The following is a 27,772-nucleotide window of genomic DNA, read 5'->3' as shown; positions in this document are numbered from 1 at the left end:
TTTCCAATAAGAGGTGTCAAAACTGAACTGATTAAAAAGGTTTTCATACTCATAGAAATCAATATTTCTGAAATAAAAGGCTTATGTCTTATTGATAAACCTAAACCTTACACCTCAAGATTTCAACAGAGATTAAACAAGAAAAAGAATTACGGTTCTGGTTCAGATTTCCAAAAGAGATCAAACCATAACGGTAATTTCAAAAAGAAAGGTTTAGGTTTTATTCCTACAGAAAAACAGAAAAATGAAAAATATGTTCGTGATTTTAAATCCAAAATGTCATTTGTTTCAGGCACATCAACTGATGAAGAAGAAAAGACAAATTTCTGGAAAGAATCAAACAGTGAGTTTCTGACGAAGAAGCAAGTTGAGTTGAAGAAGATAGCTGAGCAGAAGGGAGATACGAGAACCTGTTTCCGATGCAACACTGTGGGACATATTGCAAAAGATTGTTCGAATGCGATACAATCAAAACAGGGAGTATTTCGTAAAATCACAGATAAAGTGTTTGCTTTCGAATCACCACTTGATAGAACAAAATTGTTTAAAGATTCTATTTTTGAAATTGGTGAGAGTTCGAACAAGTTTTACAAGAAGAAAGCCAAATCTGACAATCAGAAATGGGTTGTTAAGAAGGTTGGTGAAAGCTCTAGCGATGATTCTGATGGATCAAAATCAGAGGAGTTATCTTCAGGCGATGAAACTGATTCCACAAAGTCAGTTGAGCCACAAATTGTTTCAAAATGTGAAGCTGATGTAAAAGATGAGAACTCAGTTCCGATTGTGAATGATGAGGAGTTTCATTACTTCGGGCTGAGAATTATAAAAAGAAAATTGGTAAAGTTGAAACTTCTAACCAATTTTATCATGATGAACAGGAATTTGATGCTGAGAAGGTCTTTAACCCCAAGGTAAAACACATCTTTGGCAAAATGATTGATCGAAAAGTCAAAGGGGTTAAGGAGTTTTATGAGAAGAAAACAGAGAAAGAAAAAATTGAACCATCCCTGGTTTGTGACTGGGATGGTACATATTTCGAACAATAAGTCTCAGGACTTGCCGGAGCTCCCAGGTTGGTAAGCGTGGGGCATGAATCGGCATCTTTCTTAAAGTTTTATTCGGTAACGTCAATCATACAAACGGTAAAGAGGTTTGTTTGTGTATTTTTTACAATTGGTACAGAGGTTTCTGAACTGAAAATGGTAAATCAAGGACATTAAGTTGTACTTGTATTTTCCTACATTGGTCGATAGACAAGATGATGAACCACACCCTCGAACACTGGTTGTTAAACGTACAAATGGTAACCTACAATTGGTAAAATCAATCAAACTTATTTTCTGGAAAAACCATTTTGATTAAAACAAACTTAAGTGTTTTGAAATCTAAATGGGAAAATAGTTTGTTGATAGAGGGAGTTCTGATTGTTTATGCCTAGTGAATGGCGATTTGAGGTGATTTGATATCAGTTGTCATTTTCTGTACAGTTTGTTTTCAATTTTCATTAGATGTATTTGAATTTTAGGGGGAGTAAGAATTTCAGAAAATCCAAAAACATTAGAAAATTTGAAAAAAACAAAAAACATGATAAAATCAAAAATGAGTTTTGTTGCGAAAAAAGAGGAAATGATAGTACATCAGTGGACTATCACAACACGCTAAAGATATGAAATGTTTAAAAGTGATAAACAATCTTACTGCGGATGTGTCAGTAGATTTTCGCACATTTTAGTAAATTGAAACGAGATATAAACCTAAATCAAACTTGCTTGATTCGTGGGTAACTATTCTTGAATATATGGGTAACCCCCGAAATCTTGTTTGAAAGGTCCCGTATTCTGAGATACTAGGTCTTTATACTCAGTGATATCTGGGGTATTATCCCGGGACTTCTGCTGTATGGAAGTACTGACCTAGTCCCCGGATAATGCTTTTTGCAAAATGCTTGAAACATAGCGCCGCCCTCAGCAAACTGATTAAACAATAAAATTGATAATCTTTGCTGTTGTAAAAAAAGATCCTTTAAAGGGGACCCACCAAAAGTCGAGCCGTCATCTCTCTGCTGAACGGAAGTTCTGACCTGAGCTCTCACGGTTTCGCATCTACCCCTTTACAGATATCATCTGTGGTATACTCACCTGTAAGACTGAATATTTGGGATCTGGATACAGGAGTATATTCAAGTGGAGTGATACACAATTAAGTTTAAGTCTCTAAAACATTAATATCGTATATCGAATCAATTGAAGTCTGTGTGAAAATTTAAGTGGACAAACATACTGACAATCTAGGTAAATTGTTTATAACTGAGTATGTTTAAAGCTTAACGGTGTTGGTGATTTGTCTCAAAAACTGATATGATCCTCTTGCACGAGCTCACAAAAATATTGTCTGTAAATATTTTTTGTTACTGCATTTCAAGTTTCTTTATTTCAAAATTCAAAAAGAATTTCGGGTGTTTTAGCATAAATTTTTGAAAAAGTCAAAAAGATTTTCGACGACTGATATTGAAAAGCTGATTTTCAAAATTCGAAGTGCTAAACATGATGAAAAATTGGTTTGGGTGTTTGTGTTTGTTTTGAAAAAGAAAAATGTCACAATTCCAAGTGGTTCATCAGTATCTGATTGATTGATTGGTTTGTAAAAAGTGATGATTTTATGCTTAAACGTTTATCATAAATCTTATCTTTGAGGTAGAGCTTATGCAGGATAAGATAAGAAGCTGTTAGACGGAAAGCCAGACAACGATCCTGAAGATGTTACTGAAGAACAAAGGAATACCAGTAAATCGAGAGGGGGAGTCTGATGATAGAGAGAGAGAAGCCCAAAGACTGATCAAGACTGAAGATGTGAAGACACAACATTGTTGTGACTCGATAGTCGACTCCATCAACATCTGAGGGGGAGTCTGTTGGTGCATTACATCTGCTGATTACGTCTTGTATCGAGTCATAGTCTTAGGATGTTAGATCTGGGCACGAAATACGAGAAATTGTGAGATTGTATAGAGTTAGGCTTGTTGGATTGCTCATTAGGCCCATTAGTGTTTGGACCGCTCGAACGGACATATGTGAGGTCCGCTCGAACGACAGTTAACATGGACCGCTCGAATGAACATGTCTGGATCGCTCATATGACATAATGTAGGACCGCTCGAGTGTCACATGTCTGGACCGCTTATTGGGCATGTCCAATAAGCGATCCCAGTGGCCTATATATAGCCTTTGAGCGATCTCATTTGTAACGTTTGCTGAATCTCGTACCGAAGTGCTGCCGGATCGAGAACTGATTGTAATCGCTGTCAAATCAATAAAGAAAGAGTTTAAAGTGAATCGCAAGCTATTCCTACGTTGATTACTTGTTTTCTGCACCTGTAATTAACGAAAACGCCTCTGATCGACTCATTCGGGTCGCGAAACGATCCTACACATCTTCCATATATATGAATTTTGTCCCTCTCCTCCAACAAATCTAGAATATTTGGAGAGTATTCCGGACACGTGTTGCCATATTATTCATCATTAATTTCCGAGGTGTTACAATACCAAGGTACGAGACTTATTCTCATGCCGGGGCTTGGTCACGGATTACCCCCACCCCCCGGGTCCTCTGTGACGAGGCTAACAGTGTTTTTTTGTAGGATATTTCCAATGAGTGGCGAACGACTGTGGATCTCCGGCGACGGAATCATCATATGTTGTTCAGGGATTCAACAATTCCCTATTTTGTTTCTTTACCACGCCTCTCCCACTGTAACTCAAGATCTTGAACTCACATGTGAGCCGTTTGATCACTAGTTGTATTTGAAGAATACAGACCTGTTGTCAGAGTCTTTTGATCTTAATATCCCATGAATCACGGTTTCCATTATCGTTGCCTCGTTTGATGGATCTACGGTCACGGTGGGATCGAACTCCCCGAACAACGATTTTATTAACCTAGAGCTCTAATACCAAATGATGTGGGAACGAGTAACAATCAAATGTCTTAAATAACTCAGTGATTACTTAATGAACAAAATCGTTCAAATAAACCTCACAGGTGTTCTTTAGACCATATGTAATGGGGCTTTATAAGGGCATGAAAGATTTTGATAATGCCCTTACACCATTACTCATGGGCATTATAGGGGCATGAAGAGTGAGGGGCATTTCTATAATAATGCCCAAAGAGAAGAAAAATAATGGAAAGTAATAAATGAAATGGGCATTAACAATTACACCTTTTTTAAAAGGGCATTATGATGATGATGTGGTGAAAAATGCCCCTTAGTGGGCATTAACCATTACCTATGGTCTTACTATAATTAATAACCAAAAAGTTCCCTAAACAATAAACCATATTAAAAATCAAATAAATGATAAATATAATCTTCAATTCTTTATTTAGAAATCCTTGCATCAAATTTTAGTGGTTTTACTTTGTAATCCATGAAATTATGTACCAAGATCACAATGGTAACTTTAGTTTGGCCACCCATGTTGAGATGTACATATTCATAGTTTCGTTTGTAAAAATATCCACAATGTCGGTTAAAAAAGACTTTAGAAAGTCCGAGTCCCGATTATATACAAGGCTCCTTAGCACACCATGAAGACGAATGGCCTCTTTGAATGATAAGCATTATCGGTCTCTTATGGCGTATAAGAAGGGAGTATAACTGAAAAGTGATATTTAGTCTTGAATGCATCATCGTCTAACTGTATAAGTCGTGCTTGGTCTTTTATGCGAACTTCATTTCCTTCTCTCATCCGAAGCTGGTGGCAACCGTTTCTTACATCTGTATTTAAGAATACTTGAGCGCCATAGGGTTCACATGACATACCATCTAGGTGATGTGTTGGGAAACAATCATTACTAGTAATATTTTGTATCACGTGACTATTAGTGCACCTCGCTAAGAACTATTTTTCTTTAGACACAAGAAGAGAGTTGGGACGACACATGATCACCCACACATGTACGCTCCAATTTTTCATTAGATTCCTTTTACTATTCCGGATTATCTCATTATGCTGGTTTTTTTTTTTTTTTTTTTTTTTTTTTTTTTTTTTTTTGGAATAGCGCTCCCATAATTAAATTTGTTTGACGCTCAAACCTTCTAACTGTGGCAACCCAGAGGTAAGTGTAACGCAAAATGAAAACTCAATAAAATAAGTGAGGATAAATAACAAACTTAACATAATTAAGGATTTATGGCAAGATGGTAGTGAAATGTAGTTTAAAGATTAGATTTGTAATTAGCAACTAAGTGAAGGGGGTAAAGTGCAAAGTGATTAAACTTAAATTAGTTGAAAAAAAAAACAAAACAAATTAAACCCCAAACACAGTGAGTGTGTCTGGGGGAACGATCGAACAAGGAATGAGGAGGGGGAAACCCTAAACTCAAGAAATCAAGCAATTGAAGCCTAAAATCATAAGAAAATCCAGTGCATGAGCCATCTTATCGATCATCTAAGCATACCTAGTGAAGTGGTAAGTCGAATTTCTGGATTTGGTGAATTGTAGAAAAAGGGTTTCAACCCAATCATAAATTCGTGGTATGATTTGTGTTAATTAGATGTTAGGGTTACTCCCTAGAGTGGAAAATCATGTTTGATTTTAGTTAAATTGAAAGAAAAATTTATAAACCTACTTGTAGTAGTAGAGATGATGATATGGATGATTATACATGTTCAATGCTTGTGTGATGTTGATACTTGATGTTGATTGTAAGAAGTAATTGTTAGATAATGGTATAAAAGTTATATAATTCTAGTTGAAATTGATAATCTATGTTATGAACTAGGAAGAGTATGCATAAAATACTTGTACTTATGCTTAAATGATGGCATGCACGCCAAGTGTTTGATAAAATGCCTACAAAGTTTGTGTAAAATAGTTACTTTTGACAGCCTTAGATAGTCATCTTGTAAAGGCCGTATCTCATTCGTTATTAAGAGTTAGACAACGAGCCTTATATCGTTGAAAAGGTTGTTTCGCATTACATTTCATATTTGGTCATAAGAGGCTGGTTATGAGATTTAGTGGGTCAAAACAGCATGAAAAGTTAGTAAATTCGTTTTGACAGCAAGCTGTTTGGAAGCATTTCAGCTTCTGTGCTGATTTTGTAAAAATCATATAAAATCATAGGAATGTCCGATTGTTACGATCTTTATATGCTTAGAAAGATCTCTGAGTGTAGATCATTTCATATTTGAACATGAAGAACTGAATCAGAAGATAAATGGGTTAAAATGTGTCGTGAACAGCTGCTGCGCAGAAAGTTGCTGCACATTTTTAGTATAAATATTAAGTAAAAATAGTTGTATTGTTATGCACACTTGTATGAATCATGAACTACTGATTTTAATAAATTATTAGTAAGTTATTTGATTGTTTTAAGTGTCTAAAACACTTACCAACTAGTCTATGCATATGATTGCACCAACGGATCGAAACGGGTTGTTGATAGAAAATAGTAGAATGGATGTGTAAAAACCAAGGTGTTAAGAAATGGTATGAAATGTTTAATGTATGAAACAAGTTGCCTAACTTAGAAAATGTTATCATTCTAAGTATGGAATTTTGAAAGAATAATGAACATGATGTAAATACATAATTATGCATGCTAGAAGCTCATGTATGACTTTTGTGATGATGGAATGATAAATTGTTAAATTGATTAGCATTGTAGTATTGTGATACATGTTGAACTCGTTAAGCGATTGACACGTGAATAGAAGTGTGATTAGTGATGCGTATGATTACGTATACTAACTATTGAATGGATGTAATGGAATGAGATAATAGGAACGTGTCAAGGTGAGCTCAAGCATAGGAGGATAACGGGTCAAGATAAGGCAAGGTGACAAATACACTTATTGGAGTACTCAAGGTAAGTGATTTCTATAATCACTTCTTTAGTTGTTTAAGTAATATAATGTTTTAATTATTAAGTTCATATGAAGTTGAGGTCAAATCAATAGATTATTTTGATAAATGCACGAATGGGTCGAATAATTCATAGATGAATAACAAGCCGAATACGTTTAAGTTAAGAAATTCCTTAACTCGGATGTTGGACTTCAAGATCACATGATAGAATATTAAATTACAATCATATAGGAAGAAACGTGACGCAAAACGGATGAAAAATGAGAGAGTTATGTCCGTTACGGTAAGGATTAATGGCTAGGAAAAGTGCAGAGTTGACACGGCCGGGTGGTGAACTGACACGGCCGGGTGAAGGTTCTGTCAAAAATATTATTTATGTGATTTATGCGCCGTAGGCTTCGGTATATTATCCGTGAACTACGACGGGCCTCCCAAACATGATTTCGAGTGTTTCCTTGACGATTATAAGTTGTAAACCCAAGTCTAAGCCTCATGTAATTTATATAAGAGTGTGATAGATGTATGTAATGAAGTTGGACATGTATTACATGTAAATGTATACAAAAATACGTACGGAACACGTAGATATGAATACATGATTGTAGGTATGATTAAATGTATATTAGGTATGTAGATGTGTATGATTGTAAGTTTGTATGTGTGCAAGTATGTGCGAATGCATGATTTGGATGCATTTGAGAATTAGCGTTACTAATAATGCCCTTGGGTTTGGAATATAAGTTAAATGGATGCATTTAAATGGTTGACGTCCTTTTTATGAAGATGTAGTAAATGAATATGTTGAGATTACGGGTTTGGCTAACCAAGTTATTATTGAGTATGTTTGAAAGTGCAGGTTATGAATGTCGGACTTTCGAAGTGTTGATATAATAATGAAACGGTTGAATGTTGAAAGGATAATCGGATTGAAGTAACTTATGCGGTTAGAATATGCTATGGACGTTTTAGTTTATACAACATTTTATGTTTGGTCGTCATCATCTACCAACGGGTTAGTTGTTTGAAATATATGTCATACCCATTTAATTGGGTAATCGAATGCGTGAGAGAAATGAAAGTACATACACGAATGGAACTAAAGTGACGGTTTTATAAGTAAATAAGTAAATGACTAACTTTTTAAAGCTTTGTTGTTGAATGTAGGTAAATCCTCAATTCAGGCGACTTGGAGAATCGGAGCGAGCGCGTGTTCATGTTATGTCATACCAAACGCTTCCGCTAGCTTGTTCAAATGTTTTTAGTCCAAAATTTGTTGTTTTGGTTCTTAGTAGTATTTTGTCGAATGAATCGTAGAATTGTATCTAGTTTGTTTATGTTTAAAACAGGGGTATGCTCGTTTTATGGACGGGTCATGCCCAATTTTTGTTAAATTAATGCACCTGCGTTATTGATATTATCATTTAAAATTCCGAAAAGTTGGACACTTTTAAGAAAATTTTTATATTTCTAGTGTCCTTTAGTCGTCTTTTATTAGACGCAAACGCGGACGTAACAAGTTGGTATCAGAGCCTAGGTTTGAGGGATTCGAGCAAGAGTAATAGTGCTTGAACTCAAACCGAAGGCTCGTGCAAAAGTGTGCTCGCTCCAAGATCGCCAATGAGGTAATACACTAAGTTCTCGGTAAGAATAATAGTATGTGTAATATGTTTCGAATGCAAAATAGAAGCTAAGTTTATAGATGAATAGATAGGGAGGCCATACGGAGATTTCGAGAACCGTATGGCTGGAAATATGCACAGGAAATGGACAAGGTAACAAAAAAATGACACAGCAGCGTTTCAGCATTTCGACAGGCCGTCGCCGACGCCGTTATTGTGCGTCGCCGACGCCCCCAAATGGCCGACGGCTTAATTTGCTGCTTACGGGCTTTTCTAACCGACGGACATTTACAGAAACCGTCGCCGACGGACCTTCCGGCCGTCGCCGACGCCATGCACAAATCTCAGTTATTGTCTTGTTTTGTTTATCGTATTTTGAGTCTCCGAATTGTTTAAAGACCTATTAAACGCTCATGTAAGGGCCATATAAGGCCTAATAAGATATGTGAGACCACGCATAGTGGTTACAATGGAACGAAATTGTAAAAGATGAAAGTAAGGTGTCTAAGGACACGAACAAATGATAAAGTCTAGAATATAAGAATGTGAATATAGTAAAGTCGGACTAATGAACTATGATGTGTTGAAAGCTTATGATCCGTATTAAATGTAAACATGATATTGTGTAGATGGCTGATGCAAGCAACGTTAATGATGATGATGATACTATTCGTCAAGAAGCATTATTCAACAAGATCACAGAAGTGGCGGAAGGGATGATCCGTGAACGCGGTCTAGGACCGACATCAAGGTAAGTAATAAGATGAATTGACCCCTGGTACGTAAACTCAACGCGTGGATGTATGAAATGGTATGATTAGGCAAGTGAAAGAAAATTCTAAATGAATATAATAACAACATGGTAAGGAAGTTTTAAAAATGTAACACGTGCCGAAACTTAATTCTTCGGGCATAATGTGGCGATTACACGAAGACACGAAACTAGTACGTGGATTGTGTATCTGGCCAGTACACAAGAAATATATGACGTTCGTGAGACCGCGGTAATTGTTACAGGTATGTCCGTTAGAATTGGGTAGCAGGTGGGCGTATGGGTGAAATGAGTAGTAAGACTCTCGGGAGATTGAGAGTATTACGTAAGGGTAAAAAGTGCAAGTGATAAGAATAAAATGTTGAATCCGTAAAAAGTACAGACCAACAATGTATGAATGCAATGTTTGAATCCGCGAGACGGATTCAAGGAATGCAAGATACGAATGCGATGCTTGAATCCGCGAGACGGATTCAAGGAATGCAAGATACGAATGCGATGCTTGAATCCGCGAGACGGATTCAAGGAATGCAAGATACGAATGCGATGCTTGAATCCGCGAGACGGATTCAAGGAATGAAGGATACGAATGCAATGCTTGAATCTGCGAGACGGATTCAAAGAATGAAATATATGGATGCACTGCTTGAATCCGTGAGACGGGTTCAAGGAATGAAAGGCATGAATGCAATGTTCAAATCCGCGAAGCGGACTTAAGGTATAAAAAGGGTGAAACTAGTCTACATAAGAAGAAGTCGATAGCTTGACCATGTTAAGTAAATACAAAGCAAATGAGCAAAAGAACGATAAGAATGAAAATATTCGAATGTGTAAGTAATTACGGACCGAACAAGTAAATATTCCTTAAGTAATATGACCCAAATTATGTTTAAACTTACATATAAATATATATATATATATATATATACATGAATATATTTATGCAAATGCGTTGTATGCAAGTATGGTAGAAGTATTAAATGGGACATACGGGTCAGATGGCGATCGCCATTTGAACTCGGTAGTTAATGATTTGAGTTGTTAAGTTTTATACTCATAGATGAGCTTGAAGAATAGAGACGCAATGTCACTAATCGGAAAGGAATGATCATCGTAAGGCATGGATAATGAATCAATGGAATTTACTTCCGTCAGGTATGTTCGTGATGATTGTCGAGTGGTATAGAACTTGAATGCTCGTAACTGTGGAAATTCTGATAGAATGTAAGAGACGGCAAGTATCATTAAGAAATACTAACCTTGATGCTCGGCTTGTTGGTCATGTTCATTTGAACAAGACATTGTAGAAAAGATAAGCATGGCATAAATAACAGTAGTAACCATGGAAATAATGCTTAGTTTTCGTGTTAAGTATGGATACCTGAGTTTAAGAGAGGTGATTTTGGTTGTAACAATAAGTCTTTGAATGATTATAATATGCGTATGATAATATATCGACCCCTCCTATGAGCTTAAGGGTAATCAGAAGTAAAGATAGTAATGGAATGTTTAGGATGGCTCATAGTGAACAAAATGAAAGATAGCATATGATGTATGAGTAGAATGAAATAAATCGACTTATTTCAATTAGTAAACATATGAATGTAATATGCTTAAATAGGATGTTAGAAACAAGCCATAGACTTAGTTTGTATGGTTAATAATTGTATACAATTGAAATAAATTCGATGAATGAAGCGCTAGTGATGGTATGTGCTAGGAGCTAGCAGTATAAAGTGAAAACGACACTAATAAGAGCTCTGGATCAGATTCTGACTTTAATGCGATTAAGAAAGTAATTTACTTGATTTAAGAACGGAGGGACAATGCGTACAAAGACGTTTATGAATGAATGAAACTCTTGCCAAGATCTCGAATACATCCATGTGGTGTTAAGCCTCGTGAATGAAAAGATGAAAAAGTAGGAATAGAATTGGTCCAGTTGAAATGAGAAAGGTTTCGGGGACGAAACCTCTTTTAAGGGGGGTAGATTTGTAACGCCCCAAAAATGAGAACTCAATAAAACAAGTGAGGATAAATAACAAACTTAACATAATTAAGGATTTATGGCAAGATGGTAGTGAAATGTAGTTTAAAGATTAGATTTGTAATTAGCAACTAAGTGAAGGGGGTAAAGTGCAAAGTGATTAAACTTAAATTAGTTAAAAAAAAAACAAAACAAATTAAACCCCAAACACAGTGAGTGTGTCTGGGGGAACGATCGAACAAGGAATGAGGAGGGGGAAACCCTAAACTCAAGAAATCAAGCAATTGAAGCCTAAAATCATAAGAAAATCCAGTGCATGAGCCATCTTATCGATCATCTAAGCATACCTAGTGAAGTGGTAAGTCGAATTTCTGGATTTGGTGAATTGTAGAAAAAGGGTTTCAACCCAATCATAAATTCGTGGTATGATTTGTGTTAATTAGATGTTAGGGTTACTCCCTAGAGTGGAAAATCATGTTTGATTTTAGTTAAATTGAAAGAAAAATTTATAAACCTACTTGTAGTAGTAGAGATGATGATATGGATGATTATACATGTTCAATGCTTGTGTGATGTTGATACTTGATGTTGATTGTAAGAAGTAATTGTTAGATAATGGTATAAAAGTTATATAATTCTAGTTGAAATTGATAATCAATGTTATGAACTAGGAAGAGTATGCATAAAATACTTGTACTTATGCTTAAATGATGGCATGCACGCCAAGTGTTTGATAAAATGCCTACAAAGTTTGTGTAAAATAGTTACTTTTGACAGCCTTAGATAGTCATCTTGTAAAGGCCGTATCTCATTCGTTATTAAGAGTTAGACAACGAGCCTTATATCGTTGAAAAGGTTGTTTCGCATATTACATTTCATATTTGGTCATAAGAGGCTGGTTATGAGATTTAGTGGGTCAAAACAGCATGAAAAGTTAGTAAATTCGTTTTGACAGCAAGCTGTTTGGAAGCATTTCAGCTTCTGTGCTGATTTTGTAAAAATCATATAAAATCATAGGAATGTCCGATTGTTACGATCTTTATATGCTTAGAAAGATCTCTGAGTGTAGATCATTTCATATTTGAACATGAAGAACTGAATCAGAAGATAAATGGGTTAAAATGTGTCGTGAACAGCTGCTGCGCAGAAAGTTGCTGCACATTTTTAGTATAAATATTAAGTAAAAATAGTTGTATTGTTATGCACACTTGTATGAATCATGAACTACTGATTTTAATAAATTATTAGTAAGTTATTTGATTGTTTTAAGTGTCTAAAACACTTACCAACTAGTCTATGCATATGATTGCACCAACGGATCGAAACGGGTTGTTGATAGAAAATAGTAGAATGGATGTGTAAAAACCAAGGTGTTAAGAAATGGTATGAAATGTTTAATGTATGAAACAAGTTGCCTAACTTAGAAAATGTTATCATTCTAAGTATGGAATTTTGAAAGAATAATGAACATGATGTAAATACATAATTATGCATGCTAGAAGCTCATGTATGACTTTTGTGATGATGGAATGATAAATTGTTAAATTGATTAGCATTGTAGTATTGTGATACATGTTGAACTCGTTAAGCGATTGACACGTGAATAGAAGTGTGATTAGTGATGCGTATGATTACGTATACTAACTATTGAATGGATGTAATGGAATGAGATAATAGGAACGTGTCAAGGTGAGCTCAAGCATAGGAGGATAACGGGTCAAGATAAGGCAAGGTGACAAATACACTTATTGGAGTACTCAAGGTAAGTGATTTCTATAATCACTTCTTTAGTTGTTTAAGTAATATAATGTTTTAATTATTAAGTTCATATGAAGTTGAGGTCAAATCAATAGATTATTTTGATAAATGCACGAATGGGTCGAATAATTCATAGATGAATAACAAGCCGAATACGTTTAAGTTAAGAAATTCCTTAACTCGGATGTTGGACTTCAAGATCACATGATAGAATATTAAATTACAATCATATAGGAAGAAACGTGACGCAAAACGGATGAAAAATGAGAGAGTTATGTCCGTTACGGTAAGGATTAATGGCTAGGAAAAGTGCAGAGTTGACACGGCCGGGTGGTGAACTGACACGGCCGGGTGAAGGTTCTGTCAAAAATATTATTTATGTGATTTATGCGCCGTAGGCTTCGGTATATTATCCGTGAACTACGACGGGCCTCCCAAACATGATTTCGAGTGTTTCCTTGACGATTATAAGTTGTAAACCCAAGTCTAAGCCTCATGTAATTTATATAAGAGTGTGATAGATGTATGTAATGAAGTTGGACATGTATTACATGTAAATGTATACAAAAATACGTACGGAACACGTAGATATGAATACATGATTGTAGGTATGATTAAATGTATATTAGGTATGTAGATGTGTATGATTGTAAGTTTGTATGTGTGCAAGTATGTGCGAATGCATGATTTGGATGCATTTGAGAATTAGCGTTACTAATAATGCCCTTGGGTTTGGAATATAAGTTAAATGGATGCATTTAAATGGTTGACGTCCTTTTTATGAAGATGTAGTAAATGAATATGTTGAGATTACGGGTTTGGCTAACCAAGTTATTATTGAGTATGTTTGAAAGTGCAGGTTATGAATGTCGGACTTTCGAAGTGTTGATATAATAATGAAACAGTTGAATGTTGAAAGGATAATCGGATTGAAGTAACTTATGCGGTTAGAATATGCTATGGACGTTTTAGTTTATACAACATTTTATGTTTGGTCGTCATCATCTACCAACGAGTTAGTTGTTTGAAATATATGTCATACCCATTTAATTGGGTAATCGAATGCGTGAGAGAAATGAAAGTACATACACGAATGGAACTAAAGTGACGGTTTTATAAGTAAATAAGTAAATGACTAACTTTTTAAAGCTTTGTTGTTGAATGTAGGTAAATCCTCAATTCAGGCGACTTGGAGAATCGGAGCGAGCGCGTGTTCATGTTATGTCATACCAAACGCTTCCGCTAGCTTGTTCAAATGTTTTTAGTCCAAAATTTGTTGTTTTGGTTCTTAGTAGTATTTTGTCGAATGAATCGTAGAATTGTATCTAGTTTGTTTATGTTTAAAACCGGGGTATGCTCGTTTTATGGACGGGTCATGCCCAATTTTTGTTAAATTAATGCACCTGCGTTATTGATATTATCATTTAAAATTCCGAAAAGTTGGACACTTTTAAGAAAATTTTTATATTTCTAGTGTCCTTTAGTCGTCTTTTATTAGACGCAAACGCGGACGTAACAGTAAGCCATTTGGAAACACATCAACATACTCATTAAAATAATAAACATAATCTAGCTCGGCCAAGGTTGAATAAGAGAATTCATGAAAAAGAATAGGTTTTGATTTAAATACGAAAATTATAACACCATTCCTCGTTGAGACGTCCAGAATGATCCCAGAGCTCCTTAAAGGCGACTTTCAAAGTCCTGACACCCAGTTCATCTTGTTTCTTTATGCAAACTCAATACGAATCAAGAATCGAAGCTGTGATAACTACCATGTGAGGCTAAACGTCTTGTGACTTCCCCGTGGATGAACGATTGCTTCTGTTTGACACATTAAATTTTGTTTTGGATTCTTATAAATGGTACTTTAACTACTTGTGTTGATTTCTTGGCAAACGTTTATTATATTTGAATTATTTATCGTTTATCAAGCGTATTGGCAATTTCTTGCATTGTTAGCGGGTTGGCAATTTAGTGGGTAATTGGTATAATCAAACGGATTTTTAGGTTGTTATAGTTTATTTAAAAATTGTCCCTAATAATTAATCAAAGTCATTAATTCCAAGGCCATGTCTATGTGGTGTTTTGAACCAGTAAACGGTTTTTTGTGTTAAACGGACAATCGGGATTTTGGGGAGGGGTTACTTCTTCTCATTCTTATAACACTTTCATGATAAATTGTGTTTTTTTTTCTAAAACAAAGAAACCCCCAATTAGATAATAGTACTTTTTAGTTGAATTCTTCTACACTGACCACAAATTCCCTGCGGATACAACCTTACTTACCCGTACTAGTATTGATATTTATGTTAAAATAAATACTTTTGATTAGCTCACGACAGTTACATCAGATAACAAAGTAGATGTAAGTCTTTTGTTTATTTTCCCCCTTTTTAACGTTATAAAAGTTTGAAACATCATTACATTGACGTCTTAATGGTACATGGCATCCATCCATTAGAAATATATATCACAATTACTCACTTCCTATGCAAAAGTAAACGATTACTCATTATGTCACCCTTAAATAATTCCCTTTGTTGTGCCAACCAATTGTGTAGGGTTTTGGGCATTGTGCATTGGGTATTGGGTATTGGTATTGGATAGTAGATAAATTAAGTTTGTCCATAGGAAACATTGCTACACGAACCACCGTTAATAATCATGTTACATGGCCCTCCATTTCTTCATTCCTCGGCAACACATTACACACTCAACGTGTATCTTAGCATTTTTTAATTGTTTAGTTGTGTTGGTAAGACATTCGATTTAAATATGCCCATAGCCATGGTATTTGAAGCATTATATTTTTGTTTTAGAAAAAACGTGTAATTTTCATCCCTGTGGTTGTCCCTATCAGTAACAGAGACGTTGAAAAGACCAAAACGCCTCATATGTTTTCCTTGCAATATGTGTGCATCCATGCTTGTTTAGTTCCCTCCCAAATCAAATTACACACACTCTCAACTTACCACACATATGTAAGAACAATACAATCTTGCTATAAGTGGTTGGATTTAGTTATTCAACCTTGCTACGGGCAGTTATCACACAACATGTTGCAAGCATTGCAGTTACATGCAAGCATTGCAGTTTATAACCACCTTCAACAATGCTAATATGTAGTCTAATATGCACCCAATTGTGTAGTCTAATCACGCAAAATGTAGGATCAAATCAAGCTAAAATCTGATTTTGTTTAAGAACAAGATGAATAAATCTTAAGAACACACATTAGATTTGAAAAAGATGAATACAATTTAGCCTTCAAATCACCCTCAATGTGTGTTCCCCTAAAACCATAAATCTCTTTCTATTTAAAGAATAAAAACACTCTTAGGCTAATTACATTTAGGTCCCTAGATGTTGCTAATTACAATCAAGTCCTTTTAATTAACAACGTACTAAAACTCTCACTTAAACATGATTGGTCTCGAATAATATTAGATATATTTTGTCTAAACAATATATATTTAATTAACAAAAACAACATAACAGTCATATCTCGAACTTTCACACGCCAGTTATTTTTTCAGTCTTCTCCTGACGACTTCCGCGTTGAATTCAACACCTTGACATTGACTTTGTTGACTTCACATTGTTGATAACATTAGACTACCAAATTAGACCTAACAATTTCCCCTTAGGCTAATGCTATCAAACTCTTGCATTATCTTCAGAACCGTCAACTTGATGCATGTTATGATCTTCAATATGGCAAGATTTAGTCTTAATTACAAGACCAACAATCTCCCCTAGCCTAATTCTTTCCAAATTCTCTTTGTTGAAGATTTGTTCTTGACAATTTGCTCTTTGATAACTTTAATCTAACAAGCTCCCATTTATGCATGCATCATCTTTATCAATCGAGAACAAACTTTTTCAACTCTCTTTTCTTATGAGGTTTAGAAGATTTAAGAGGAGGATTCCTAACTCGGAATCTTCTGCATTCTTAAGGAAACAGTTGCTTTGTTTTGGTATCTTTCTCAATCGATGATCGACCATCATTGTAGCAAATAGTCGAAGGAACCTGTTTATAATCACAAACACAACTTCGAATTTTCTTAGACAAATTCAACATACAGATAAAATCGAATTCATTTGCCGTGTGCAATTGAATGCATGTCTTAAACGGTCTGAGACACAATTGATATGATATGGAAGACTTAGAAAAACAACTGAACACAAATCAAAATATTTTTAAATTTTAGTTTTTAGTTCGTTTTTTCTTCATAAACTTTCAACTTTTAAGATATAAAACAAAGCAGATACGATATCATACCAACTTGAAAAGCCGGTATGCTTAGGCACACTTCAACTTTCTTCAAGATAGCTACGACTCAAGAACGATTACAGGTATGTTTGTCCATTTAAATCCACGCACCATTCTTTCAACACGCATTCAGTGATTGATTATCATGTTTTGGGTAAACTTTAAGATTACGCTAGTGGACCCCACACTTGTTCGGTTAAATTTTTCTGTCCTCACGGTCTTTTGTGATGACTACCTTAACAACTTTGAAATAGTATATACAAGGTGATGAGAGTGAAAGGTCTCGTGACCCCTAGATCGATGACATACACGAACATTGCACTTGATGTACACGTAAAACGAAACATAAACGAGATATAAAGATGTAGAATAAACTCTTTATTAATCAATCAACATAGATTTACAATACCGAAAGAGTAAACATCCTCTAGACAAGCTGGTTAGGATTACATAGATCTTAACCCTAGCTTTCTCTCTCTAAACACATAGTCTCTCAACTGAATTCACAAAAAACTACCACGGAAATCTATCTAATTACATCATTCTCACCATATTTATAGACTAAACCAATACTACGGAACAAACATAATGTTCTGTAGTACCTATCAATAATACGGACCATCTAAATGTTCAGAGGTATACATAAACCTCTGAACAACTCATACTACAGACAAAGTCACAATCTCGGAATGACATAGTTCCGAGTTACCCATGGTAATTCAAATAGAGCACCATAAATTCAGAACTACAAAAGTTCTGAATTCTTGGACTTTGAATTCTTCATGACTTGAACTTTTGACCAGAATTGATAAAGCACAGTTATCAGGCAGGAACTGCACTTACAGAGAGCTCTAATACAGTAAATATAACTATTATATACCAATTTATTTACGTTATATACTAAAATGAGTTGATGCTAACCCGCGCGTTGCGGCGGGATGTTGATTAAAAATGTCGTAAGTGTCAATACATTAGATGTGTTCCACCCTCGCTTCGCGGCGGGGACTTAATTAAGTTATTTGTAGGTTTAATTAAGTTATTTGTAGGTTTTGATGTTTTGTATACTTTATATGCTTTTTTATGATTTGAAAATAGTTGTATCGAAATATGGATAAAAAATTAAAAAAAAATCACATAATTGCAACAATTAATAATTTTTATAAATAATTTTTTATGTGTTTCTCTTTATCTTTCCTATATTTAAAATACTAGGTTAGTTCCCCGTGTGTTACACGGGTTGAACAATTTAAACTATATAATAATTATTTTCTGTAAAACAAAGACAACCAAATTAGTAGATTGATTTAAGTGGGAAAATATAATTAGAGAGAGCACGAGGAAGTGTCATGTGTCCCAAATAGGTTTCTTTTGTTATATATATATAGATAGATGTTTTTGACTAACTTATTAATTGACTTTAATTAGTTAAGAGTTTCTGTATTTTTTTATAATTAATAATAATGTCGGTTCTATATTTAATAGTCAAATTATTATTGATCATGTATTCAACTTGATAAATATACATAAACATATAATAACAAATTCAATAAATCAAAAACTATAAATGTCTTAACCATCTTAAAGTAATTAACGAACAAAAAAATAAGGTATCAAACTCCAACGAATCCAATCTATAAAACAACATAATTTGTATGATTTTGAAGTTGTTTAGAATTTTAATGAGTTGTAAAGAGGATATTGGTGGCTAATTCTGTAAACGAATTTTAAACTTCTTATGCTTTGAGATGATAGTTATCCATTTGGAATTTGAATTTGGATATAGATTATTACTTTTATAAAGAACCGACATTTTCCAGAATTTAAAATTAAATTAATTAATAATTATTTATAATTAAGATGGTCTAGAATAATGACAAGTGTCCATTTATTGGTTTCTTTTATTATATAGTATAGATATAAACAATTTCTAGAACAAATAAAAAGATTAGCAATTTTTTTAAATAAAATAATATTTTTAAAGAGTCACGTTGTTTGAAATCATTTAGGAATAAACCAACGTGATGGTTTGGTGGTAACCTCTCATGAATCAACAACGCAACTTCTCGTATGATGACCGTGAATTCTTTTGAACCCCATGTATCCAAACCATTGTGCCCTCAAAAATATACAACCGAATTTGCACTGTGTTTTTGTTTTAGAGTATTTATTATTGAACATCAAAACGTATGCCTAACAACATTTTAATGTAGATTATTTATAATTGAAAAAGCACGTAGGAATTAATTTAGATTATTTATTATTAAAAATTAATTTGTGATTTTATGTTATATTAATAATAGTTAATTAATTAATTTGTTGGGGAGCGGGTGGGTTTTAAATTGTGACGGTGCAGAAGGTCGCATGGGATGTGGTGGCATCGGTTCATAAGCCACCAAGAACAATAGTATGCATATATTCATATTCATAATTTGTGAGTCCCTATTATTATTTAATGATAATATAATATAATAAATTTAAACTTGAATGATACATCGTTAAAATGTATATCCGAACTTTGGTGATGTTTCGCGACTTAACTATTTTATTTATGGATATCTTATGGTGCATTCAACATACCGATGAACCAATGCGATGGTTCGCATGACGGTTAAAAGATTAAAATAAAATAAAGGGCCGTGACCTTTTGTAAGGGTTAGGCATTTAGTGGTTACTTTGCATCTAATCAAATCGTTATACCACTTGCAAAAAGTCGCGACCTTTCAATTTATTTTTATCCTTTAATCGTTGTGCTCTTTACCGAAAGAATGCATTGTTTCCTTTTTATTAGTAAAGTGATATATTAAAGGACACATAACTTTTAAAGTAGTTGTTTTTAACTGACGAGACTTTTAAACGAAGAGTTACGAACCTCAATTTGGCAATTACCATATTATAAATTAGCAACTTTTGGTTGCATTGTATGTTGCACCCCAAGCTTTGGGGATTTTTTTAAAAAAAAAAACTTTGATTTTTCACTTTTTACCCAAACTTTTTAATATTTTGTATTTTTACCCCTTTTATTTTTTTTACTTTTAACCCAAAGTTTTCTATCTTTTATAATTTAACACAACACTTTATTATTTACAACTTTGGTCCCCCATACTTTTTATCTTTCGCAAGTTTTTCGTTTTACGTTTCGTTCTAAATTTTGCGAGTTAACATCTCATAGCGTGCATGTGAGGCTCAACGTTTTTTGCTCTATTTTTTTTCAAATTTGACAGACCCGTCGCAACGTGTCCATTTTTTCTCTTTTGAAAAGTTCACCGCAACGGGCGGGTCCTAGATCGACTAAGTTATTATTTCTACATTTTACGTTTCTGGTTAATTTCTTCGCATTAACATACTGTAACTGGTGTGCGTGGTTCAACGTTTTTAAGTCTGCTTTTCGTTCAGTGTAATTTTTACCGTTTTATCTATTTTATTTTTACGATGTTGAGAGTCGATGTCGTTGTGGCATTGGTGCTACTTGGCACGGTTTTACCAACGTTTTTAACCTATTAAAATTTTTACTCATATTTTGTTTCGGTTTACCCCTATAGTTCCTTTACTTAAAAACTATTTTTACGTGCCTATTTTATGTACGTATATGTATAAATATGATTTGTTCTACGTTACGACGTAAACTTTTTTTTTATAGATGAGTCAGGTCAAATACGATACGTTTTCGTTTAAAGAAACCATTTTTACGTGTACACTTTTATGTACGTTTTGGTATAAATTCAAGTTATACATTTCGACGTAAACTTTTTTAGATAATGATTCAGGTCAAATATAATTTGTTTTCGTGTTTATTTTATTTATGTTTTGAATCGAGTGGAGTCAAATTATAGTTTTTTTTTCTCCCATTTTTTCGAAAGCTCTAATTAATCCCTTTCGATTACATGTGCATATTTTCCTTCATACCCGTTACGTTTTCTATGTATGAGTTGGGTCACATATAATACGTTATGATTGTTTGATATGAATTTGATTTACTTTACGTTTGATCCAATCACAATGCTTATACAGGTTACATTGAGTTCAATTGGATACGTCGAAATGTGTGTTTTCATATGGTTAATACATCATATAAATCATATAACGTTTGAACTAATCTATTCAATGTTCGCAATGTATCCGCGCCGCAACGCGGGCGGGTCTTAACCCTAGTTGTATATAAAATATATAGGGTGTGATATATTTAAAAGTTGTGACTTTTTGTAAGGGGTGTGATACATTTCAAAGTGGTTTGAAGGGGTGTGATATATTTAAAAGTTGTGACTTTTTTTGTAAGAGGTGTGATACATTTAAAAGTGATTTGAAGGGTTGTGTCTTTTTGAAGGGGTGTGATTCAAACCATGGTGTCTTAAATTGTTTTTTGTAGGGTTATATAATTTTATAGTTGTTTATTATATGCAAATAAAATCTAGATAATACGTAATAATATAAAATAACAAAAAGGTAAATGAAGCCTAGGGTAAAGATCAAATAGGAAGTTAATTTTCTCTAGGAAGGATAGGAAGCCATAGGATTATGACATGTGGCAAATTTTAAAATAAAGAGAAAGGGTATTTTAGTCAATCCAACTCTTTCTTCTTCCTTTTTCAAAACCCAGTAAATTCAAAAACCCATCATTTTCAAAATCCACCATCTTCAACTATTTCTTCACTTTATATCTCAATAATCACTACATTATAGTGCGATTTTCATCACAAATCAATGATTCAGAACCCGATCATCGTGTTCTTCAGCTTTTTTTTTGAAGAAAACCCAGTTTAATTTCATAAAAAAATCTCGTTTTTTCCGGTGATTTTGGAGATAATCACTCGATTCGTTCGATTCGAGCGTTGATAAGTGTTTCTATCATTCAAATTCCGTCAATTGATGAAGAAATCGGCTTCGATCCATGTAAGAAATTCTTTAATTTCATTTTCATGATCTGGGTTTTTTATTTAGTCATTGCGTTTTACGATCTTTGCGGGGGTCCGGGGGCGGCAGCCCCCGGTAGCGGGGTCCCAGGGGCGGCAGCCCCTGGCGGGGTCCAAGGGGCAGAGAAATTAAATTGCTGTACTAAAAACGCATCAGAAATTTTAAACATAGAAATTTTTTTTTTCTATTAAATTGCTGTACTAAAAACGCATCAGAAAAATTAAATTTCCATAAATTGGCTCATTTCGAAGACAGTAATTCGTAGACAATTCAGACAGTTCACAGTGACAGACAGTTTTATGTGTCCATTGCGTTTTAGAAATAAGACAGTTCACAGTGACAGACAGTTCACAGTGACAGACAGCTATTGCGTTTTAGAAAAAAACACATTTTTAAGTGTTTTTAGTCATTGTGTTTTAGGTAAAACACATTTTTTAGGTGTTTTCAGTCCATTGCGTTTTAGAATGAGTCATTTTTAAGTGTTTTCTGGCCATTGCGTTTTACATATAAGACATTTCTTTGTGTTTTTGGTGCATTGCGTTTTAGGTAAAACACTTTTTTATGTGTTTTCAGTCCATTGCGTTTTAGAAAACAGACATTTTAAGTGTATTCTGGCCATTGCGTTTTACAAATAAGTCATTTTTTTGTGTTTTTGGTGCATTGCGTTTTAGGTAAAACACATTTTTATGTGTTTTCTGGCCATTGCGTTTTACAAAAAAGTCATTTCTTTGTGTTTTTTGTGCATTGCGTTTTAGAAAAATGTCATTTTTTAGGGTTTTTTTTTCATTGCGTTTTACGATACTGGGGTTTTTCTATTGCGTTTTACGCAACTGGGTTTTAAATTTTTTTTTTCAAAATATAGCAATAGTATACTCGTTTTAAAGATAAAAAAACACTCGTTTTTTTGGTGCAATTTTTATAAAAAAATAATGTCGTATGAAAGAGTTATTAACGTTTAAAAAATGGGGGGAATTGGAGGAGAGAGAAACTATTGGCTTGGATTGACTAGATTGCCCCTGAAAAAAGTCACGCGCCTCTTTTTTTACTTTCAATTTCCCTGATTTAATCTTAGCCCTTGATTAAGTAAATGGATAGTCAAGATCACTTCCCAGCCTTCCTAGCCAAATAAACTTCCTATTATATCTCCACCCATGAAGCCTATTAATGAATGACATAAAATCGTCTAGTTATTTAATTAAATCAAATATACAAAAACGTAAGTGAAGCCTATTAATGAATGAAATAAAATTGTCCAGTTATTTAATTAAATCAAATATTAGGAAAATGCAATATGACTTCTTAATAATGTAAAGTGATCTAGTGCCTACCTTTTGTCAACGTCAAAGTCAAAATTCAACAAATACGGAATGGAGTCTAACCCAACTCCTCGGCCGTTATTGGGTTTCTGTCTAACGGCATAAACTAACACCGTTGACCCCATGTTTTCTGTTATAACACGATATAAGTAGTATTTTCTTTTTGTTTTAACGGTCAACAAACTCAATCCTGAGCACTTTTGGGGCACCCACTGGACAAACGGAGTACTCCAAGAGTAACCCGAGTCCACCACCAATTCCGGGGAAAACCCGATAACCCACCCGCCCGTACGCACGACAGTGAAATTACCAGTAAAACCCCGTTTGGCTCAAGGATCCAACCCAGGTTTCCCTGGGTCTCCTATCATTGCCCACCAGTGCCTCACTCTGCACCAAGTGGGAGTCGAACCTGCATTTCTCAAGAGAAATGCAAGCCCTCCACCACTTGATCTAGAGAGCATTGGCTATAAGTAGTATTTTCTACCCAACTATTTAATTATTACTAATTAAAGGAAGGTTATTATATTATAGAGGATGATTGCGAAAACTCGAAAACTAGCTATAAAAGCCTAAAAAAACACAAATTTTTTTTATTTTTTTCAATTTTTTATTAAAAATCGCAAGTTTTTTATATAATTTTTTTTTCAAATTTTTTTTGTAGTGCACATGTGTAATAATTCACATGTGTAGTACTATTACACATATGTACTATTACACATGTGCACTACAAATTTTTTTTTTTTTGAAAATTTTTTTTATATACCTAAAATAGCGAAAATTGGTATCAAAAAAAAATTGGTATGTTTTTTTTGCTTTTTTAGTTAGTTTTCGAGTTTTTGCGATAACTAGTGGTTTTCATTTGATGGTTCAAATGAAAACCACTTTTATTACCATCAAATTAAAACCACTAATTATCGCGAAAACTCGAAAACTAACTAAAAAAGCCTAAAAAACACACCAATTTTTTTTCAATTTTTTTTTATAAAAATCGCAGGTTTTTTATATAATTTTTTTTTCAATTTTTTTTTGTAGTGCACATGTGTAATAATTCACATGTGTAGTACACATACATATGTGTAATATTATACATGCGCACTACAAATTTTTTTTTGAAATTTTTTAATATAATTTAAATAGCGAAAATTGGTATGCAAAAAAAAAAATTGGTATGTTTTTTAGGCTTTTTTAGTTAGTTTTCGAGTTTTCGCGATAACTAGTGGTTTTCATTTGAACTTCCCCTTATATTATATTATATTATATTATATTATATTATATTATATTATATTATATTATATTATATTATATTATATTATATTATATTATATTATATTATATTATATTATATTATATTATATTATATTATATTATATTATATTATATGGGTTAAAGATATAGTAGGAAATTTTTTTGGCTAGGAAGACTAGAAAGTAATCTTGACCACAAATTGATTTAATAAAGAGCTAAGATTAAATGAGCGAAATTGAAGGGAAGAAAATAGGCACGTGGGTTTGTGTAAGGGCATTGTAGTCAATCCAGGACAATAGTTTTTCTCTCCTCCAATTCCCCCCATTTTTTAAACGTTAATAACTTTTTCATACGACATTATTTTTTTTCAAAAAAATTGCACAAAAAAGCGAGCGTTTTTTTATCTTTAAAACGAGTATACTATTGCTATATTTTCGATTTTTTTTCGAAAACCCAGTTGCGTAAAACGCAATGGGAAAAAAAACTAAAAAATGACTTTTTTTTTTCTAAAACGCAATTGATGAAACAATGGTTAACCGGGCAGGGTTAACACACTGGTCTCGTCAAGAAGGGTTAATCCCTTCCTCTCGGAGATCGCTGGCTGGGTCACCGGTGGATGATCTCCTGCACAAGGAAACAAGCCGTGACTCGTAACAAGGAGGATGGGGTGGGGGGTGCTCCTTGTTACCACTCTCCGGCGTAAGAATCAGTAGTTTGCTTGGGAAGCAAAGCAAGATTATAGTAGTAGTTAGAGGGTTGTGAAGAAGATACCTCAAACCTGGTTTGGGGTCGGTATTTATAGCCGAGGAGTGAAGGAGGTGATTGATGGATGGGCTGACGACGAGCTGCACCGTTGCAGGTGTGTCAGTCTCGCCGGCCGTGGGGGTTACGCCACGTCAGCCCATTGCTTTAATAGCTCTGACAGGGGACTGTCGCCGGCGTCACTTGGTGTCAGCCACTTGCCTGGCGTGTCAGTCCACTTGCTGGATATGCAGGGTGCGGTGCGAGCCGCATCACTGCATGTGGTAACGTCTGAAGTTACCGCGTCTCCTACTTGTGATCAAGAAATACGCGAGATGCGGTGTTGGCCACATCATCGTATGTTGGAGACTATTTGCTCGCTTCCCTTGTCGTGACGAAAATGGCCATATGATGCGGTGCCAGCCGCATCGATATGTTCATCTTCTTTCGTACTTGGGTCAAGCTATTTATCTTCGAACCGAATGGGTTCGAAGGATGTGACCGCATGGGTGCGGTTTGCTTACTGGTAGGGGTTTGTTTGATGCGGGTAATGGTCGTTTTGGGACCATACCCCTTCAAGTCCCCCCAGTCTAGTGTTGCTCCCTTGTGCAAGTTGCACGTGGGAGGAGTACTGGACTTATAGTGTAGGAAGGTAGTGTGGCAGTTTGGAGAAAATTTTAGGCCAGATCAACCTGGTGATCTGGTAAAAAATCCGGCTATGCCTCTTCCGTACCGGTGAAGGGGTTTCGCTTGATGCGAAATTCTCAGCCGTTGCATGTCATCAGGTGGGTTGCCACCTGTTGTTGTGTTGAAGGCCTGTTAGGGACCTTCATAGTAATGCTGCACAAACTTCGAACCAACCTTTTCGATGGTGGTTCGAAGGTTTGCACATGTTTCGAACCTCTTGGAGGTGGTTTCTTCTTCGAACCATTTGCCAGAATGGTGCACGAAGAAGAAAAGAAAAACTTGTAAACCAACCTTTGCGGTCAGGTTTGAAGGTTTTGGATGTTGTGTTAGAACTTTGCTCAAGTTCTATGTTCAGCATCCTATGATGAGATGACCATCCCTTTTTTGTTGGGTGTTCGTGTTCATCCTGATAGCTCTCAAGTAACCGTACGTTCTTTGCGGTTACTTCGTTGCGTCATTGTTGGCCGTGTTTGGTCGAACAATGTGGATCTAGACTATGGGTAAATAAACATGGTCATAGGCAAGGGGATGCCCATCGTTGTTTATTCCATGCGATCCATTGGTAGGTAAACAAAGTCCTAAGCAGACTTGTTACCGCGGTCCGTTGGCAGGTAAACAAAGTCATAGGCAGACTTGTTACCGCTGTTCGGACACTTGCTGCTTGATAAGTGCTTGTTTAGAGCACGTATCTGCGTTCTTTTTGGAGCCACTTACCTTCACGCTCCAATACCGAGTTTACAACGAGGTAGCCTCGTTCGGTGATGTGGAGTGAGTTTTGCTCTTCCGTAGCAACCACTCTGCGGAAGCTATGGTTATGTCTGTAGCTCTTTATGGGTGTCTGCGATGTTGCAGTCCCATATTCGCTCAAAGTGTGCTTGTTGCACGGATGTAACTCTTGAAGGTTCAGGAGTCAGGGCTGCTGATGTGCGGGCGCGTAGATTCCGTTCCTTCTTTCTTCTGAAGAAGTTGTTCATGCACCCTCTGTGGTTGTGAACCGGACAGGAGGGATTTGAAGCTTGAAGAAAAGGAAGGCAATGCGCTTTGCCTGTTCCTGAGATGCGGTTCAGTCCAAAGAACAACACTGGTTCTGAGCATCTGACACATCTGAATGGGTTCATGTGTGTCACTTCCGCATATTTCACGTGTGCTCGTGAGTGATGCGGAAAAGGTAATATATCCCTTTATAGCATAGATAGATATATTTCTACCTATTTTTTAGGGTATATAAAAAAACGACATGCGGTATGGGTTATGGTGCGGTAAACCAGAAAAAACCGCATGCCGCTTATGTTTTTTGGATAATGTTGTCGCTTTTTCTTGCCTACGTGGCTTGATCGCACGTGTGAGTTGGTAGAAGTTGGTGAGACGTTTCTGCATGTGCTGAAATGAAAGGACATTTGCACTGCCCGAGGTATTAAATGCACTGTAGCAGGGAGTGTAAACGTCTTCTTTGTCAGGCGCGTGGGCGGCCACGCGCGCGTGATAACCGTCAGCTGAAACGGCGCTCGACACGTGTTGTTGCAGGATACGCTCTTTTTGAACGTGATGATTTGCTTTCTCCCTCCGCATTAATTGCGATGGGTATAT

The 27,772-nt window shown here is 35.1% G+C and overlaps 1 long non-coding RNA gene across 4 annotated transcripts; it reads left to right on the top strand.

The window, feature by feature from the left end:
* The first annotated feature begins 5,163 nt into the window (after positions 1-5,163).
* On the top strand, positions 5,164-14,451 carry LOC110872191. 4 transcript variants are annotated; one of them, XR_004892588.1, is made up of 7 exons: positions 5,297-5,475; positions 6,793-6,877; positions 7,733-7,888; positions 8,041-10,422; positions 12,932-13,016; positions 13,872-13,958; positions 14,180-14,451. It is a non-coding gene; the product is annotated as an uncharacterized LOC110872191 (long non-coding RNA). The 4 variants fall into 4 exon arrangements; XR_004892589.1 differs by lacking the exon at positions 13,872-13,958 and having other exon boundaries at positions 5,296-5,475; XR_002554260.2 differs by having other exon boundaries at positions 5,300-5,475; positions 12,932-13,958.
* Positions 14,452-27,772: the final 13,321 nt, after the last annotated feature.

This window comes from Helianthus annuus, chromosome 1 (genome assembly GCF_002127325.2).
Source record: "Helianthus annuus cultivar XRQ/B chromosome 1, HanXRQr2.0-SUNRISE, whole genome shotgun sequence".
Classification (NCBI taxonomy): domain Eukaryota; kingdom Viridiplantae; phylum Streptophyta; class Magnoliopsida; order Asterales; family Asteraceae; genus Helianthus; species Helianthus annuus.
This window is presented reverse-complemented; position numbering and strand designations above follow the sequence as displayed.